This window comes from Pleurodeles waltl, chromosome 7 (assembly GCF_031143425.1).
Source record: "Pleurodeles waltl isolate 20211129_DDA chromosome 7, aPleWal1.hap1.20221129, whole genome shotgun sequence".
Taxonomy (NCBI): Eukaryota; Metazoa; Chordata; class Amphibia; order Caudata; family Salamandridae; genus Pleurodeles; species Pleurodeles waltl.
Genome location: NC_090446.1, coordinates 939,726,950 through 939,741,362, shown reverse-complemented (window position 1 = coordinate 939,741,362; position 14,413 = coordinate 939,726,950). Strand labels below are relative to the sequence as shown.

Below are 14,413 nucleotides of genomic sequence, written 5' to 3'. Positions count from 1 at the left end.
TTTTTTTGCCAGTGTTTGTTACAATGTTGAGGGCCTGGTAGCTCCCACAACAATAAAGTGTTACAAAAGCCATGTCAAAACAAGACACGCATTGATGAAACTAAAAGACTTATAAAAATATGTCAGATCAGTTGGCTTTGTCAGTGTTTGTTTATTTTCATGCTTCCCATAATCGTGTTGAAAATGGTTACACTGATTTTCCATTAGAAATATTTTTTGGGAAATACTAGCATGCATCAAAACATATTACTAAATGACACTTCATTTGCATCTAATCAGAGAGCATTCTGGGAACATTATACTTAGCCTCATAGCCTAAACTTTTCAAACATGTGTATACACGTTTTTGTTTTTTTGTATGGAACCAACGTCAGTAGTGAAGTGTGACCTTAAAACATTTATTTACAGCACTCACCCTAATACTGAAGGCTTTCAAATAATGAACCATAAATACAAGTTCGAACAGCATTATCTTTTGGAAACACATTACCTCAACTGCAGAGAGTTCCACTCTTTGTAAACAGGCAGCCAAAGGGTTTGTGCTGCAGAGGGTTGGGCCTACTTGTCCCAAGGACAAAGTAAACATAAAAACTTGTTGCCCTTGACCCCAAACAAGATGTCCCGGGCGTCGGGCGATAGGAATTCCACATCCCTGTAGGGAATTATAAGGGTGTTCCAGTAAGCCAATGTAAATTGGTAAAATTGGTCACTAGCCTGTTAGTGACAATTTGAAAGAAATGAGAGAGCATAACCACTGAGGTTCTGGTTAACAGAGCCTCAGTGAGACAGTTAGTCATAACACAGGTAACACATTCAGGCACACTTATGAGCACTGGGGCCCTGACTAGCAGGGTCCCAGTGACACATACAACTAAAACAACATATATACAGTGAAAAATGGGGGTAAGATGCCAGGCAAGATGGTACTTTCCTACACAACCCCCCCCCCCCCCAAACGAAGGACAATAAGACTAGCCATGACCTGATGAGTCTTCATTGTCTAAGTGGAAATATCTGGAGAGTCCATCTGCATTGGAGTGGCTACTCCCAGGTCTATGTTCCACTGTATAGTCCATTCCCTGTAGGGATATGGACCACCTCAATAATTTAGGATTTTCACCTTTCATTTGTTTTAGCCAAAGTAGAGGTTTGTGGTCTGTCTGAACAATGAAGTGAGTGCCAAACAAGTATGGCCTCAACTTCTTCAGTGCCAAGACCACAGCAAAGGCCTCCCTCTCAATGGCAGACCAAAGCTTTTCTCTAGGGGTCAACCTCCTACTAATAAAAGCAACAGGTTGATCCTGGCCCTCAGAATTAAGTTGTGATAGGACTGCCCCTACTCCTAATTCAGATGCATCAGTTTGGACATAGAATTTTTTCGAGTAACAAGGGCTTTTCAGGACAGGTGCAGAGCACATGGCCTGCTTCAGCTCCTCAAAAGCTTTCTGACAGCTAGCTGTCCACAATACCTTTTTAGGCATCTTTTTGGATGTGAGGTAATTAAGAGGGGCTGCAATGGAGCCATAGTTCTTAATGAACCTCCTGTAATACCCAGTGAGGCCTAGGAAGGCTCTCGTCTGAGTAGTAGGGGGAACCCAATCTACAATAGTTTGGATTTTCCCCTGAAGTGGTGCAATCTGTTCCCCACCAACAAGGTGTCCCAGATAAACCACTTTCCCCTGCCCTATCTGGCACTTTGAAGCCTTGATAGTGAGGCCTGCTTTTTGCAGGGCCTCTAAAACTTTCCATAGGTGGACCAGGTGATCATCCCAACTGGAGCTAAAGACAGCTATATCGTCCAAATATGCTGCACTAAAAGCTTCCAGCCCTTGCAGGACTGTGTTCACCAACCTCTGAAAAGTGGCAGGTGCATTTTTCAATCCAAAAGGCATTACTGTGAATTGGTAATGGCCTCCAATGGTTGAAAATGCAGTTTTAGGTTTAGCATCTTCTGGTAATTTGATCTGCCAATACCCTGCAGTCAAATCAAAAGTGCTTAGATACTTGGCAGATGCCAGTGTATCTATGAGCTCATCTGCCCTGAGTATAGGGTGAGCATCAGTTTTGGTTACCTGGTTGAGACCTCTATAATCTACACAAAACCGCATTTCCTTCTTTCCATCCTTGGAATGAGGTTTTGGTACAAGTACCACAGGAGAGGCCCATGGACTTTCAGAGTGCTCAACCATTCCCAGTTCTAACATTTTCTGCACCTCTTGCTTTATGCAGTCTCTGACATGGTCAGGCTGCCTATAGATCTTACTTTTGACAGGCAAGCTGTCTCCAGTATCTATAGTGTGCTCACACCAAGAAGTGGTACCTGGCACAGTAGAGAAGAGTTCAGAAAACTGACCCAGGAGATTTATGCAATGGTCTTTCTGCTCAGCAGTAAGAAAATCAGCCAAAACTACACCTTCCACAAGGGCATCTTGTTCTGTGGAAGAGAAGAGATCAGGTAGAGGATCACTGTCTTCTTCCTGTCCCTCATCAGTTGCCATGAGCAGGGTGAGATCAGCCCTGTCATAATAGGGTTTCAGGCGATTGACATGGAGCACCCTAAGGGGACTCCTGGCAGTGCCTAAGTCAACTAAGTAGGTGACTTCACCCTTCTTTTCAACAATTATGTGGGGTCCACTCATTTATCTTGGAGTGCTCTTGGGGCCACAGGCTCCAAGACCCACACTTTCTGCCCTGGTTGGTACTGAACCAAAACAGCCTTCTGATCATGCCATTGCTTCTGGAGCTCTTGGCTGGCCTGAAGGTTTTTACTGGCCTTTTTCATATACTCAGCCATCCTTGATCTGAGGCCAAGTACATAATCCACAATATCTTGCTTTGGAGCTTTTAAAGGTTGTTCCCAACCCTCCTTGACAATTGTTAGTGGACCCCTAACAGGGTGTCCAAAGAGGAGTTCAAAGGGGCTGAAGCCCATTCCTTTCTGGGGTACCTCCCTGTAGGCAAAAAGGAAGCATGGTAAAAGGATATCCCATCTCCTGCGGAGTTTTTCAGGGAGTCCCATAATCATGCCTTTGAGAGTTTTGTTAAACCTCTCTACCAGTCCATTAGTTTGTGGATGATAGGGTGTAGTGAACTTGTAAGTCACACCACACTCCTTCCACATGGCCTTTAAGTAAGCATACATGAAATTGCTTCCCCTGTCTGATACTACTTCCTTTGGGAAGCCCACCCTGGAAAATATTCCCTGGAGGGCCTTTGCAACTGCAGGTGCTGTAGTGGTCCTTAAAGGAATTGCTTCAGGATATCTTGTGGCATGGTCCACTACCACAAAGATAAACCTATTGCCTGAAGCACTAGGAGGGTCAAGGGGGCCAACTATGTCAACCCCTACACTTTCAAAGGGAACCCCAACCACAGGCAGTGGAATAAGGGGTGCCTTTGGGGTGCCACCTGTCTTGCCACTGGCTTGACAGGTTTCACAGGACTTGCAAAATTCTTTTGTGTCCTCAGACATTCTAGGCCAATGAAACAAGGGAACAAGCCTGTCCCAAGTTTTCATTTGTCCCAGATGTCCAGCTAGGGGAATGTCGTGGGCTAGAGTTAGGAGGAACTTTCTGTACTCCTGAGGAATCACTAACCTCCTGGCAGTTCCAGGTTTAGGATCCCTTACTTCAGTGTACAAGAGGTTGTCCTCCCAGTAACCTCTGTGAGAGTCACTGACATCCCCATTAGCTTGTTTGACAGCTTGCTGTCTTAGACCCTCTAGTGTGGGACAGGTATGCTGTGCCACACTCAGCTCCTCCCTGGCAGGCCCCCCTTCACCCAAAAGCTCAGCAGTGTCTGCTTCCAGCTCCTCTGGTGTAGGTTCTGCACAGGGTGGAAATTCTTCTTCCTCAGAAGTAGAATCCACTGTAGAGGGAGGGATAGTAGGAAGTGCTTTACTTCTACTAGCCCTAGCTTTAGGGAGCACTTGGTCCATTGTTCCAGGATCCAAGCTTCCCTGTCCTTTTTGCTTTTCGGCCTGAGCCCTGGTTAAAGCAAAAATATGCCCTGGGATGCCCAGCATTGCTGCATGGGCCTCCAACTCCACATCTGACCAAGCTGATGTCTCCAAATCATTCCCTAATAGACAGTCTACAGGTAAATCTGAAGCTACCACAACTTTCTTTGGACCAGTAACCCCCCCCCCCCAGTTGAGATTTACAACAGCCATGGGGTGGCTAAGTGTGTTGTTGTGAGCATCGGTTACTTGGTACTGGTGACCAAGTAGGTGTTGTTCAGGGTGGACCAGTTTCTCTATCACCATAGTTGCACTGGCTCCAGTGTCCCTGTAGGCCTGAACCTCAACGCCATTTATTAGGGGTAGTTGCTTGTACTTATCCATGTTAAGGGGACAAGCAACCAAGGTGGCTAAATCAATAGCCCCCTCAGAGACTAACACAGCCTCTGTGGTCTCCCTAATCAGACCAACCCCAACTAAGTTACCAAAAGTGAGCCCAGCTACTTCCTTGGATTGGCTATTAGTAGGTTTGCTCCCACCACCACTGCTATTAGTAGGGACACTAGGTGTAGCAGTAGGGGTTGTAGTGGTAGGAGGCTTGGTGCTTTTCTTTGGACAACTGGGATCTGTTGTCCAATGGCCTTTTATTTTACATAAATAGCACCATGGTTTCTTTTCTTTGTTTTGATTAGAAGAGGATTTGGGCCCACCACCCCCACCAGAGTGTTTTTGTGGGCCTGATGAAGACTCATTTTTAGATTTGGCCCCACCCTTGTCAGAAGACTTACCATCCTTCTTCTTGTTGCCATCTTTGTCACCCCCTGTATGAACTTTTCTGTTCACCCTTGTTCTGACCCATTTGTCTGCCTTCTTTCCCAATTCTTGGGGAGAGGTCAGATCAGAGTCCACCAAGTACTGGTGCAACAAATCAGACACACAATTATTAAGAATATGCTCTCTCAGGATCAAGTTATACAGGCTGTCATAATCAGTAACTTTACTGCCATGTAACCACCCCTCCAAGGCCTTCACTGAATTGTCAATGAAATCAACCCAGTCTTGTGAAGACTCCTTTTTGGTCTCTCTGAACTTTATCCTGTATTGTTCAGTGGTTAAGCCATAACCATCCAGGAGTGCATTCTTAAGAACTGTAAAATTATTGGCATCACTTTCTTTCACAGTAAGGAGCCTATCCCTACCCTTTCCACTAAATGATAGCCATAGGATAGCAGCCCACTGCCTTTGAGGGACATCCTGTACAACACAGGCCCTCTCAAGTGCAGCAAACCACTTGTTAATGTCATCCTCCTCTTTATAAGGGGGAACTATCTTGTGCAGATTCCTAGAATCATGCTCTTTTGCAGGATGACTATTGGGAATACTGCTGCTGCCACCATGGGTTTCTCAACCCAGTTTCTGTCTCTCCTTCTCTACTTCTAAGGACTGTCTATCCAAATCCAGCTGTTGCTTCTTGAGCTTCAGTCTGGTTTGTTCCACTCTCAATCTATTGAGCTCCCTTTCTAACAATCTGTCATCAGGGTGGGTGGGAGGGACATTCCTAGACACAGAAGTATGATGAGAATGAACAGAAGGAGACCTGTCCCTTACAGAGGGCACCCTAACAGCTTGGCTGACAGTGTAATGTGAGAGCACACCATCTGTATGATGTGACTCCACCTCAGTATCAACTATGCTAGACTGTCTAGTAATGGGCAGGCTAAGAAGTTTCTTTCCTGAATCTTTTCCTGGGGGAGTCCCTGGATCAGATTGGGAACCATTATTTACTTTTTCAACAGATGGGGCACTTTTAGCCTTATCTTGTTCTCTAAGCATGTTAAGTAACAATTCCAAGGAAGGATTCTTCCCTACACTCAAACCTCTCTCTATGCAGAGACTCCTTGCTCCTTTCCAGCTAAGGTGATCATATGCAAGTTTGGACAGATCAACATTTTGGCCTGTGCCAGACATTTTTAGAGAGAGTTAAAGTGATAGAAAAAGAGAAAAAAGTTTGTCAGAGCTTTTAGAAAGACAGAGAAAAAAACTTTTTAGAACTCTTTGAAAGTTTAGAAGTACTTTTCAGCACTTTAGAAAAGAGGAAATGCAAAACTTTTTAGTTATGTGTACACACACTGAACTTGTTTTGTATATTTTTCTCTTATGAAAAGTACAATGACAAGAGTGGTAAGTAGTCTCAAAGCACTTATCCCACCGCTGCACAACCAATGTAGGAGGCTGGACTGGCTTGTAGTGAGTACCTAGGGGTACTTGCACCTTGCACCAGGCCCAGTTATCCCTTATTAGTGTATAGGGTGTCTAGCAGCATAGGCTGATAGATAATGGTAGCTTAGTAGAGCAGCTTAGGCTGAACTAGGAGACGAGTGAAGCTCCTACAGTACCACCTAGTGTCATATGCACAATATCATAAGAAAACACAATACACAGATATACTAAAAATAAAGGTACTTTATTTTTATGACAATATGCCAAAAGTATCTCAGTGAGTACCCTCAGTATGAGGATAGCAAATATACACAAGATATATGTACACAATACCAAAATATGCAGTAATAGTATTAGAAAACAGTGCAAACAATGTATAGTTACAATAGGATGCAATGGAGACACATAGGGATAGGGGCAACACAAACCATATACTCCAAAAGTGGAAGGCGAACCACGAATGGACACCAAACCTATGTGACCTTGTAGAGGGTCGCTGGGACTATTAGAAAATAGTAAGGGTTAGAAAAATAGCCCACCCCAAGACCCTGAAAAGTGAGTGCAAAGTGCACTAAAGTTCCCCAAAGGACATAGAAGTCGTGATAGGGGAATTCTGCAGGAAAGACACAAACCAACAATGCAACAACAATGGATTTCCAGTCGAGGGTACCTGTGGAACAAGGGGACCAAGTCCAAAAGTCACAAGCAAGTCGGAGATGGGCAGATGCCCAGGAAATGCCAGCTGTGGGTGCAAAGGAGCTGCTACTGGACAGTAGAAGCGTAGGTTTCTGCAAGAACGACAAGGGCTAGAGACTTCCCCTTTGGAGGACGGATCCCTCACGCCGTGGAGAGTCGTCCAGAAGTGTTTTCCCGCCGAAAGACCGCCAACAAGCCTTGCGAGCTGCAAATCGTGCGGTAAGGGTTTTTGGATGCTGCTGTGGCCCAGGAGGGACCAGGATGTCGCAAATTGCGTCAGGGGACAGAGGGGACGTCGAGCAAGACAAGGAGCCCTCTCAGCAGCAGGCAGCACCCGGAGAAGTGCCAGAAACAGGCACTACGAGGATGCGTGAAACGGTGCTCACCCGAAGTCGCACAAAGGAGTCCCACGTCGCCGGAGAACAACTTAGGAGGTCGTGCAATGCAGGTTAGAGTGCCGTGGACCCAGGCTGGACTGTGCACAAAGGATTTCCGCCGGAAGTGCACGGAGGCCGGAGTAGCTGCAAAAGTCGCGGTTTCCAACAATGCAGTCTGGCGTGGGGAGGCAAGGACTTACCTCCACCAAACTTGGACTGAAGAGTCACTGGACTGTGGGAGTCACTTGGACAGAGTTGCTGGATTCAAGGGACCTCGCTCGTCGTGCTGAGAGGAGACCCAAGGTACCGGTGATGCAGTTCTTTGGTGCCTGCGGTTGCAGGGGGACGATTCCGTCGACCCACGGGAGATTTCTTCGGAGCTTCTAGTGCAGAGAGGAGGCAGACTACCCCCACAGCATGCACCACCAGGAAAACAGTCGAGAAGGCGGCAGGATCAGCGTTACAGAGTTGCAGTAGTCGTCTTTGCTACTATGTTGCAGTTTTGCAGGCTTCCAGCGCGGTCAGCAGTCGATTCCTTGGCAGAAGGTGAAGAGAGAGATGCAGAGGAACTCGGATGAGCTCTTGCATTCGTTATCTAAAGAATCCCAAGAGACAGAGACCCTAAATAGCCAGAAAAGAGGGTTTGGCTACCTAGGAGAGAGGATAGGCTTGCAACACCTGAAGGAGCCTATCACAAGGAGTCTCTGACGTCACCTGATGGCACTGGCCACTCAGAGCAGTCCAGTGTGCCAGCAGCACCTCTGTTTCCAAGATGGCAGAGGTCTGGAGCACACTGGAGGAGCTCTGGGCACCTCCCAGGGGAGGTACAGGTCAGGGGAGTGGTCACTCCCCTTTCCTTTGTCCAGTTTCGCGCCAGAGCAGGGCTAAGGGGTCCCTGAACCGGTGTAGACTGGCTTATGCAGAAATGGGCACCAAATGTGCCCATGAAAGCATTTCCAGAGGCTGGGGGAGGCTACTCCTCCCCTGCCTTCACACCATTTTCCAAAGGGAGAGGGTGTAACACCCTCTCTCAGAGGAAGTCCTTTGTTCTGCCATCCTGGGCCAGGCCTGGCTGGACCCCAGGAGGGCAGATGCCTGTCTGAGGGGTTGGCAGCAGCAGCAGCTGCAGTGAAACCCCGGGAAAGGCAGTTTGGCAGTACCAGGGTCTGTGCTACAGACCACTGGGATCATGGGATTGTGCCAACTATGCCAGGATGGTATAGAGGGGGCAATTCCATGATCATAGACATATTACATGGCCATATTCGGAGTTACCATTGTGAAGCTACATATAGGTAGTGACCTATATGTAGTGCACGCGTGTAATGGTGTCCCCTCACTCACAAAGTCCGGGGAATTGGCCCTGAACAATGTGGGGGCACCTTGGCTAGTGCCAGGGTGCCCACACACTAAGTAACTTAGCACCCAACCTTTACCAGGTAAAGGTTAGACATATGGGTGACTTATAAGTTACTTAAGTGCAGTGTAAAATGGCTGTGAAATAACGTGGACGTTATTTCACTCAGGCTGAAGTGGCAGGCCTGTGTAAGAATTGTCAGAGTTCCCTATGGGTGGCAAAAGAAATGCTGCAGCCCATAGGGATCTCCTGGAACCCCAATACCCTGGGTACCTCAGTACCATATACTAGGGAATTATAAGGGTGTTCCAGTAAGCCAATGTAAATTGGTAAAATTGGTCACTAGCCTGTTAGTGACAATTTGAAAGAAATGAGAGAGCATAACCACTGAGGTTCTGGTTAACAAAGCCTCAGTGAGACAGTTAGTCATAACACAGGTAACACATTCAGGCACACTTATGAGCACTGGGGCCCTGACTAGCAGGGTCCCAGTGACACATACAACTAAAACAACATATATACAGTGAAAAATGGGGGTAACATGCCAGGCAAGATGGTACTTTCCTACAGAAACCCCTTGGCAACCCACCCAAGAGTTACATGCCACAGAGTGCAGTTTTTGCTCTTTTGTGATAGCGGAGGTGCTACTGTGCTACCGCCTGATCAGTTTGAACTTCTATTATTAAAACATGACAAAATAGACTGCGTTGTTTACTACCCCGATAGTAAAGTGTTCGACATATGCAGTAAAAAGATTGCTTTGAAACAGCTGATCACGCAGAGATTTCACCACAAGTATAATTGTGGTCTGATTATGGATTCCTGATAATTTGAAATTGTCATGTAAAGCGCTCCAGTGAAGATAATGAAGAGGCAAAAGGTCAATAGTGGCCTCTTCTGAGCCTTCTTCCCTCGACGTGCTGGAAGCAAATGGCTTCCAGTGCGTCCCGGCAATACTTGATGACGTCGGCGCGCTGTGAGCACGCTGAAGTCATCAGATTGCCGAGGGGGTGGGGGTTCGGGGGTGGAAGGGGAAGGGATTCTCCTAGCTCCCCCCGTGGGCCGGGTGCAGGACGAGGTGATCTCGTCCAAGGTACCCGGGAACCGGTGCCTTGGACGAGATCACCTCGTCCAAGGCACCCTACGGGTTAACAGAGCTCTTATATAAAGAGATTGCTGCCATAATTTGTCGCCACACTATATGGTACCACATGGAAAAGTAGATTTTTTTACAGGACAAGTAGATCTATGATGCAACCTGTCCCGTGGACAAGCAGATGTTTTATTAAATTCCACACCCGGACACCAATGCAAGGACATATACCTATAGCTGCACTTTAGTGACTCTCTTTAAGAATTGGGCCTCAAATCTGATGGACAATTTGTTTTTACTTTTGTCCTTGATCCCAAACAATGTGTGCTGGATGGGTAACTGGAATTCCTTACCCCACGATTAAGTGCTGCTTTAAACAAGGCAAAATGAATCCCTAATCTAATCCACTTTATATCCAACACACCCTGACCATTCATGTGAGTTGGCTAATAATTGATGTGATGTTTAGAAAATCTGACTCAGCTGAGTCAGAGTTTATCGGCTGCCGTAAACACCACCCATTTAAGAGTCCTTCCCCAATGATGGAAAATAAAGTATAGATTTTTGGGTCTACTGCTCCAAAATCTGCAAGTCTCATATTAACCGGGCATTTTTCCCCTAAAATGTGTTTTTAGGTTTGACATTCTGAAAATTAACAGTGGATTACAATTTTTATTGTAATACTTGTAATTACTCCCAGTGTGGTAATATTAGCTACTGCACACATTAGAATTTAGGAGCCAGCTCATAGTAAGGAGCTTAGTCTTTGGAGCACCCTACCTTCCAACACCCATTTGGCTCTAGAATTCTCATTACCGGTCCATCTGAAAATAAATTTATTCTCCCATCCATCCAAAATGATGAACTGCAATCACCACTCCACTATACTGTTGTGTGAGAACACCGTCTTTACTGTCACCCACTCAGGAGGCTTTTCTGTGTTTTTTCCCATTCTTTGCCTTTCTTTCACACATCGTAGTTCCTCATATTAGTTAATTGCCTCTTACCAATCTCTTTTACCATTTGGTAAATTTATCTTGTTAACAATGTTAAAATAAGATACATATACATGTATTATTTGCACTAATGAAAAATGCTGCAATCTCTGTCATTGTGCTGTTGAAAATAAGGTGCCAAAACCTTTTACAGATTGCTAAACCCATGGCTCCACATAAGTTACAAGCTTTGGTCTAGCTTGTACGTTTGGAAAAGTAACCCATAATAAATATGTTTTAATTTGTCGTTGATTATTGTTCTTGGGTGCTCTCAGAGTGCTAAGTGTGATGTTTATTCATCTCGTTCATGTGTTAGTGATGCATTCAAGCTGAACAGTCAACAACATCATGTACATTAGAGTGCCCACATCCTTCCTTAAACTGGGTGTGAAACCCCTTGGGAACCCACCCAAGTGTTACATGCCACAGAGTGCAGTTTTTGCTCTTTTGTGATAGCGGAGGTGCTACTGTTCTACCGCCTGATCAGTTTGAAATTCTATTATTAAAACATGACAAAATAGACTGCGTTGTTTACTACCCCGATAGTAAAGTGTTCAGCATATGCAGTTAAAAGATTGCTTTGAAACAGCTGATCAGCAGAGATTTCACCACAAGTGTACTTGTGGTCTGATTATGGATTCCTGAGATTTTGAAATTGTCATGTAAAGCTCTCCAATGAAGATAATGAAGAGGCAAAAGGTCAATAGTGGCCTCTTTATGCCTTTTCCTCCAATATTCAAATGCTTGGCTTGTTGTTTCTTCCTCTTTGATTAAGGGCCTTATGTCCTTAGTGGGAGGAATATTCTGAAAGCATTAAGCAAAAAAAAGCTTCTCTATATAGCGCTTTCATACCCTGGTCTTGTTTGCGCTATATAAAACTTCTCAAATAAATAAATAAGCAAGATGCAATTTCTCCAGCCTGTGTACAAAACAGTAAAAGGAACTGGGGAAATTGCAAAAGTGATTACTCATAAAGGTTTCCAGAATTTATGTGTAGGTTTCATAATTTCACCCATTGTTTCGATTGAACTTTGAGATCAGTTTCAGTTTGATTACATCTCTAAATCAGATCAAGGAGTCACACTGGTGACACTTAAATTCCTTCATTTGTCCACTAGAAATAAAGTGTTTGTGGCCTAACTTATTCCACTTTGTTAATTTGTTTATTAAACATCACCAATTGTGACCTAAATGAAGTTGGAGAGGTATTAAAATATGGAGCTTGAAAAGCAGATTTATTTTTAGACAACCCCAATGCAATCCCTTTTAACTGACAAATTCTGTGGCAAATTTGTTGAGAGCCCTTAAACTTTGCAACTTTTTAAAGTTGTGTGCAGGCCTTGAAAAATCATAAAACTTTTACTAGACCTGCAGGTCGAGTAATTTGAGTAATCTAATCAACCCTAACTGTAATGTACCTGACCCGTAAATGGTCTCAAATTGTTTGATCCCTGGCAAATATTTTAGTTTACAGAGTTGCCTCCTTCATTCTCACATATGAGTGCACCTTCAAGTGTATGAGCTCAGCATTTCTACTGTACAAAAACCTATGTTGTTTGATTAAATGGACTACATGTTTGCTCTATGTATAAAAAAAAGTCTAGCCCACATGTAGGAGACACATGATCCATTACTTTCCTCTTTCTTTACTAATAGCATTGCTATCAGGGCAGGAGTGTTTCTCAGTTTGTGTTAAAACACTCACTTTTAATAGATAGATTACTAAAGCAAGATGTGGTCGCACACTGTCATTTACAGACAGTAAATTTCCAAGAAATGTCCAAATGCCTTCCCACTAACCTGCAGCTTTACTGATAAATCTGTATAATGTATTTACAATCTGTGAAAATTGGGTTTCAGAAAACGTATTTATTCTTTGCACATCACCAAGTAAAGTGTTGTGATTTGTTTCATTAAAATTATAACATTTTATTTTCATTACCCAGAAGTACAAAGAATGGGCTTTCACAACTAGTGAAATATATATTGAAGTGTTTGTACAGTTGACTTAGTTATTTAAACGTTGTGTGTTAGGAAAAACCTGACACCCTACAGCCTTTGATTTCACACTCTCTCCTCTATAGCAGGCCAGACAGTTCATGTTACAAAATCCTGGAACTTGCAGTCAGAAGGAAAATTAATTGTAAGACAAACTGACTTTTGACCTCTATCTTTGAACAGAGAGCAAATGTGACATGAGCAAGATTTAAAAGCGTCTTTATTGCTCCTTCCCTTTCTGACTAAACAGAACACCTTTTCTTTATCAACTCAGCAGAAGGGGTGAGTAGGTCCTAAAAATAGCTCGGCATATGTCTTGACCCACCCTAGCGAGTGGGTTTTTCGAGGCTTGGTGTGGTAGGTGTAATCCTGTCAAAGAAATTTAAATTTAGGCGTATCAGAGGGTAGTGCAAAGCATTTGTTGTACACACACAGACAATAAAGGAAGCACACAACCAATGACTAACTCCAGGCCAGTGTTTTTTATATAACAAAAATAGACTTTGTTACTTTATTTCTAGAACCACCAGATTCAGTTTGCAGGTAAGTACATTTGCAAGTAAATAGCAAGCATATTTATCAACACCACTTTGTTTCAATTTGGCAAGGTATACGTTTTTCAAATAAATAGCTATAATCTGTTTTAAAAGTTGCCAGTGCAATTTTCAAAGACAGTTCTAGGGGGGAAGAAATGTTAGCACAGTTTCAAGCTAAGTACAAGATTTACAGTTCCAGTCTCCGGGGTTTAGGATATCCACAGGTTGGGGTTCAGATTAACCCCAAACACCCACCAACATGGGACCAGCCAGGTGCAGAGGTCAAAGATGATATAAGATTTAGAATGAAGTCCTATGGAGACTGGGAGCACTTGGAATCAGGTCTGCTTGCAGGTAAGTACCCGCTCTTCGGAGGGCAAAGCTGGGGGGTTTAGGTGAGCACCAGGCGGGGCCACAGGTCAGCACAAACACACACCTTCAGCGGTGCAGGGGCGGCCGGGTGCAGGATGCAAACACAGCATTGGGCTTCCTATGCTTTTCAGTAGAGGGAACCCGGGGGACACAAAGATACTATAGGCTAGGTCCAGGTGGTCGGTTCCAGAAAACCACAGGCTGAACAGGGACGAGGGCCACCTGATGAACGTTGCTGGACTGGTGGTCAGATTCCTCAAGGCCAGGGAGCTACGGGTACAGGGGTACCTTTAGGCGTCAAGACTCTTTGTCCGGTTCTCTCACAGTCAGGGGGGTCCACTGGATTCAGGCTGCAGGTGTCATTGTGTTGGCCAGGAGGGGTCAACCCAGGGTGGACACGAGGTGAGAATCGCCTGGGGACCTGATCTGGACCAGTGGGCCACCTAGACATGGGCCATGGGCGTCGGGTGCAGAGTGGGCAGGACTCGCAGATCCGGGGCAGTCCTGGAGTCCTTTGCTGGAGTTTCTTTCTGGACAGGGCCACCTGTAGGCCTGTAGGGCTGGGCCAAAGTCAGTTGGTGTCTTCAGTTTTCTTTCTCGGGGTCAGTTTAGCAGTCCTTCTTCTTTCTTCTTGTCGTCTTCTTGAGGTCGCCAGGAATCTGATGAGCTATGTTTGAGGGCAGCTCGTAAATCCTGGATTTAGGGGCGTTGTAGGTGGTCAGTGGGTAGTAGCCAAGGGCTTCTATCCCTGAGGGTGACTACACCCTTCTGGTCTCCACTCCATTTTGAAGGGGGACACAGACCTAACCCT

The 14,413-nt window shown here is 45.0% G+C and overlaps 1 protein-coding gene across 1 annotated transcript in view; it reads left to right on the top strand.

Moving 5' to 3' along the window:
- Positions 1–14,413, top strand: part of SOX30 (SRY-box transcription factor 30) — a 372,899-nt gene that overhangs the window by 19,200 nt on the left and 339,286 nt on the right. The gene's annotated exons all lie outside the window — the stretch shown is intronic.